Raw genomic sequence first — 6592 nt, forward strand, 5'->3', positions numbered from 1 at the left:
ATTATAAGGATTCTGTCGGTTTTGCTTTCTCAAAATGCAGTGCCTAATAAATTATTTTATGGTTGTAATGTATTCATTTTCCACCTGTAACAAGCTTTGTGAGTAGAAACTGTAGACCCTGGAATTTATTGCAGGGGTTACCTGGAATTCTGGAACCATTATGTTAGAATGCCAATATGAGAACAAGTATTTGACCTTGAGAGGATATCCAAGCCTGAAGGGATGACACCCATAGATATTAATATCATTAAATATTAGTAAATTAAAAATCTGATCCTTCATCTCCCATATATTCCGTTATTTCATGGGATAGATGTGATTGCTGAGTGTACAAAAAATCTATTTGTTTTTAGGCTTTTTGTGTTTTTGTCTTTTTACCTTATGCTTTTATATGTTTCTTGCCCCTCTCTCCATTATTAAAAAGGATGCATTACCTATTTAAAAAAATTATGTTATAATTATGTCACTTCCCTCCTTAAAATGAGGCTCCCATTACACCTAGAATTAAGTTCTCTTAGCATAGGTGGCAAGCTGATAGGACCGGCTCTAACTCTACCTACCTCTCTTATCACTAAGTTTGTTGATAGTAGATGACTCTTTATTTCTTGAAGACAGCTTGCTCATTCTTGACCTTGCATCTGTAAACTTGTAATTCCCTCTGTCTGGAATGTTCAGAGCCCAAAATATCAAATGACTGGTTCCTTCTCAAAGCTCCTTTCCTCCCCACCCATCTAATGTGGCCACGTACCTCTCCAACCTTTCCATATCACTTTAACCTATTTTTAAATGCCAATTTTGAAAATGGTATTATTTATTTATTTACATGTTATGACATAATGTCCATTAAAATGCAATTGCCATGAAATTAGAGACCCTGTCTACATGTTCACATCTGTATAATCATTATTTAGCACAGAACCTAGAACATAGAAGGGGTGCTTGGTAAATACATATTTTTAATGAGAATATGGCTGCAGGGTTGATTATAAGTAGTAATTAAAAGTATGGAATTAAGATCTGTGATCAAATCCTGGTCTTTTGCTGTTGAATTTTTCTCAAGTTTCTTCATTGCTTCAATCACTAATTAAATGGTAAATATACTCATCAATCAGGCCTACGGTGGATATTGTTTTGAGGTGATATATATTAAGTGCTCAGCACATGCCTAGCATATAGCAATTGCTCACTAGATAGTAGCTATAATAGTGTTTCTTCAAAACAGAAGCAGAACAAGATGGGCTGCAGGGCATGTACACACAGAATCCTGAGGCATATCAGAGCTTAAAAACCAGGGAGCAAATTCTTTTTGTTCAAGTTCAAAAGTGCAAACATTCAAAGTTCAGAATTTGGGTAGAGTAGGTGAGAGCAAGAAGCATGGATAAAGGAAAGCGAGAACGCTGAAGACATTGTTTGCTGGTGGGATTAAAGGGCCCTGAGTCCATTTTTATTGGCAGATTGCACATGAGTAGCTCTATTTGGCTTAAAACTCTAGAAGCAAGGCTAGAAACTGTTTCTTTACAGGTAAAACTTATATTACTTTGTTAATTTTTGAAACTATTTTGGATATCTATCTTGTTCTAAATAAAAAAGAAGAACCTAATTTGATTATTCTGTGATGTAAACTATCCTCTTTTATTTGCATATGATTCTTCTCAATTTTATACTGAAAGTTAGTGACGAGATAAACCTTATTTGATCACTTGATGGTAGTTAGTTCTAAGTTATATAGGCACAGTACTTAGGGCTATAGTGAAATAATGGGCAAAAAAAGTCTTTCTGAAAACAGTTTGGTCTTTGATGGCCTAACAAATAAAAAATAGAAACAGGGAACAACAGTGTAGTTATAAGAAAAAACATCGAAACTTGGTTAGAATTCCTTACATGCATTTATGACTTTGCTTTGCCATATTGAATTACATATAGATAGAGGGGTCAGGGCCAAACAAAATATCTCCAGGGCTTGGGTCTCCAAAGGCTTTAATCCAGTCCTCTCTAGACACATTTTTACAAAACAGATTTGAAGATTTTAGATCTCAAATCTCAGGTCCCAGTTGTAAATTTTTAGTCTTCAACCCTAAATAACTCTTCCTCAAATGAAAACAAACAAAACCAAATACCCACACAAGCAAGTCTTTTCTGGAAAGGGGGCATGTGTTGCGGGGAGGGATGTTTAAATTTTCTGTTTCTAATTTTTTAAAGGACTCTGCAAAGTAAATTTGAAGAATTAAAACATTTAAAAAATTATATTCTAATTTCTGGTGTCATTTTACAGTAGTTCCATTCAATATTCTTTTTATATGCATTTCTTTAATAGTCTAGTAATAACAAGCAGAGTATCTGAGCAATTACCAGTTATTTGGGGCCTACATGTTTTTGAAGTTAGTTGCAGTCAGGATAGATTAGGTTATTATGAGGTAACAAACAACCCCAATCTCTCAATGCCTTTGCACAATAAAAGTTAATTTCCTCCTCAGGCAGACTCAGGGGATTTGAGTGATTCTTCAGTTGTCTTCCACAGGGTGACTTGGCAATTGAAGGGGTCTTTCGATTCTGTTGCTCTGTAATCTCAAAATCTCAATTCAAGACTTCAGTGGTTGTTACAATAAAGAAAGGGGACTAGACGGGCCTTTTCACTTTTTCAGCCCTGCTCACATTTCACTGGGCAGAACTAGACCCTGTGCTCCTGCCTAACTGCAAGTCCCCTGGGAAATGATGTTTTCCATGTGCTGTGGAAATATATAGGTTAGCTATGTTTATCATCCCCCACATTAATTTTTTTTTAAGTAAAGGATTTAGCTCAGAGCTGAAAATTATTCAGAAAGGCGTCTTGACATGCTTATAAATGTATAACTAGTACAACTGGATTATTGGCCACCTGAGGATAATTGACAGTCTAAGGAACATGCAAGGATTGCACTAAAGAAAACACATTCTTATGGCAGATTTGACACAGCCAAGTACATTTTCATAATGTCATTAGATTTATGTTCTTCAGCTTCCTTCAGAAAATTGTTTTTTGCTATTTTGTCTAACCTCTCCACTTTGGCAATGGCCTCTACAAGAGTAGATTTAAGTTATTCTAGTCTGTGACGTAGACTTGCAATGCTATGCTGAACTCAGACTATGTCATCAAAAAGCCCAGCCAAACTATTAGTTTGTCTTATGAAATTATTTTTATTACAAAAAGGAATTTTATATGATTCATCTTTATAGTTAATATTAGGTAGAAAAATAACTAGAATATTGCCATTTCCCTTATTTTACCTTTTTGTGTTGGTATATTTCTAATTTGGGTCTTATAATGGGATCTCTGAGCTCAGGTAAGGAATTTTGTACATAGAATTTTGTATTGTAAGCATCACTGTTTTACACAACTTTTTCAACCATGACCAAAGGGTTCACAACATGACCAGTGGTTAATTTTAGTGAATTATTTAACAAGTTAATTATCTACAATTTCCTCAGAACATGTGGTCCTTCCTTAGGTCAATTATTCATTTCACATTTCTTAACTACATGGCTTATGGTAAAGAAAGATACGTGAAGTTTATTTTTTCCCAGCATATACAAAAATAATGGTATATATTTCATAAAAAAAGTGATGATTCGATATATATGTATCACTAAATAATTATCACAATGAATATAATTAACACATCTTTCACCTCAGAGTTACTTTGTTTTTTTTTTTTTTTTTGAGAACACTTAAGATCTACTATATTCTCAAATTTCAAATATACAGTATGGCATTATTAATCATAGTCATCATGCTGTATATTAGATTCCCCAAACTTACTCAACTGAAAACATGAACCCTTTGACCAGCGTCTCCCAGTTTCTCCCTCTTCCCAGCCCTTGGCAACCATCATTCTATTCTCTGCTTTTGTGAATTTGACTTCTTGAAATTCCACACATAAATGAGATCATATATTACTTGTCTTTTTGTATCTGGCTTATTTCACTCAGGATAATGTCCTCTAGTTCATCTATGTTGTCAAAAATGGCAGGATTTCCTTCCTTTTTTTGTGGTAGAATGATATTGTGTTGTATATACATTTCACATGTTCTTCATTCATTCATCTGTCAATGAACACGTATGTTGTTGCCATTTCTTGGCCGTTGTGAATAATGCTGCAATGAACATGGGAATGCAGACATCTTTTTGAGATACTGATTTTATTTATTTTGAACATATGCCCAAAAGTAGGATTGCTGGATCAAATGGTAGTTGTGTTTTAAATTTTTTGAGGAACCTCAATACCATTTTCCTTAATGGCTATACTAACTTACGTGTAAATGTCCAACAGACCATGAAAAGTTCCTCAAAATCACTGATCACCAACCCAAACTTAGTAGCTTTACAATAATATACCAAGGAAGTATAGACAATGATGTAAATTCTTGTTGTTGCAGTTTTAAAAATTGTTGTTACAGAATCCCTGAAAAATGACATATTACCTCTTCCTCTCCGGGTTACCTTGTTTCCAATTATTATGAAGATGACTACCATTTATCGAACATGTTCTTTTTTCCTAGCATTGTGTTAAGTGCTTCAATGACATCATCTAAACAGTACAATTATGTCTATTTATGGATGAGAAAAATGTATCTAAGTCTATGTATCTGGTAGGGGGAAAACTAGCATTTCACCCAGCTGTTTGTCCTATAGCCCACCAGTTCATAACCATTTGTGTCATCCCTGTTCTCCTTCATCTTCCATTTCTTTTAAAAAGCAATGCAGCCCTTAAAAATGTACTCCTGTAAAATCACCCTTGTACATAAGTATCATTTTTGTTTCAATTGAATAGAAGTTTTAAAAGATGGTTTGGCAAACCAGAAATGTAATAGTGTCGTATGTCTCAGAAGTCTTGGGTGTACAGAATTCTAAGTGAAAAGCTGAGGTGTTGATATGTCTACTGGATTTTTACATAATAAAAATCAGCTAATAAATATTTAACATTTTAAAAGTCTAGCTGCTGTGAAAGAGATGTCCGTTTTATTATTTTCATAATAAAAACCAAATAAACAAAACAGTCTAAAAGATGAGCTCTTTGAAGGCATATTCCATACAATATGTCTCCTAGGGTCTTGAATATGATAAATCTTCAGTAAGTTTTTAATATATGATGGGAACAGTGGTTTTGAAATAGACCGTAATGTGTTGTTTTACTCCAAAGTCTATTTGGGTGAAATTCTCATATTCTCAAGTTACTTTATTTGATTCCCAGTGTAAATATTTAAACTTTTAAATTTTCATGAAACAAAATTAAAGCAAGAGGTATTTTGGCTACATGTCAGATAGTTTTGGTTTCAGATAGTGAAACAGGAAGTATTCCTGCATTGTAAGCTATCTTTATTAAGATAATATATTAGTCATATTTTCTAAAAGGCTCATAGGTTTTTAAATTTTCAGAGAGAAAATGGTTTTATACTTATTTTATGTGCATAATCCTCATGAATATGATACTAATTGGACTACAGCAAATGGAAAATAATAAAGGAAACAATGAATATCAGATTTGTATATTTGCTTCTTTACAAAAATCAATTCCTAAAATGGATGGAATATAATTTGGTACTATCAAAATCTTTGTGGTTAAATTTACTTTTAATCATTTTGCTTTATTATCTTTGGTGGCTAGAAAACCTTTGATTAATCTCTGTGAAAAGAAATTAAACTTTAAACCTTACACACTAAAAAGAAAACGCTTCCAAGGTACATAGTGAATAAGCTTATTAACGCTAAAATTAATCAGTCAACACTAGCAAATTCATGGTTAGAAAACTATGCTGATAATTATATAATACTTATATTATGCTCCTATTTGATTTACTCTGTTTGCTAATTTCTCAGTAATAATAATTCATTATATTTTTGATAGCCTATAATTTCTATTGCAAAGATTTCAATTTGCACTCTTTACATACTTTTGGTTTTATGACAGAATTTTAAAATGATATGCAAACTTGAGTGTAGAGAAATAATTATGCAGATACAAGAATTACGATAGATAATTTCCAAAATAAGCAAATTCATCTTCACCCTCAAAGCACAATAACATGGAATGGAATGGTATGGGTTTCATTTCTACCTCTATCACTTATTAGTTTAAATATTTGTGTAATTATTTAACCTATCTAAACCTTAGTTTTCTTATCCGTAAAATAAGGGTAATTGAAACTTCTACTTCCTAGCTTCCTTGTGAACATTAATGAAGTATAAGCTACCTTAATGCGTTTAGTGCTGACAAAGTGTCTGACACATGGCAAGAACTCAATACATCTTAGCTATCATTTTTATTAACATGTCAGTAATTTTTGAGGAGTAAAATTTCATTTGGTTATTTTGAAGTTTATGTAGACATAAATATGTCCATGTTGATTATGAGGGACCTGATAGAACAAATATTAAATACATTGAGGATGTTTCTAACAGTTGTGGTTTATTGGTAGCATTTATAACAGTAATATAAAATACTGCTCACAATAATGAAGATCCTCATGAACAAATCATATTTGTAATAATGAGTCTAATTACAATGGATTAATAGCATAATTAGAATTGTGATAACTATTTAAAAAGTGAGTTAGA

Source organism: Saimiri boliviensis, chromosome 12, assembly GCF_048565385.1.
Source record: "Saimiri boliviensis isolate mSaiBol1 chromosome 12, mSaiBol1.pri, whole genome shotgun sequence".
Taxonomy (NCBI): domain Eukaryota; kingdom Metazoa; phylum Chordata; class Mammalia; order Primates; family Cebidae; genus Saimiri; species Saimiri boliviensis.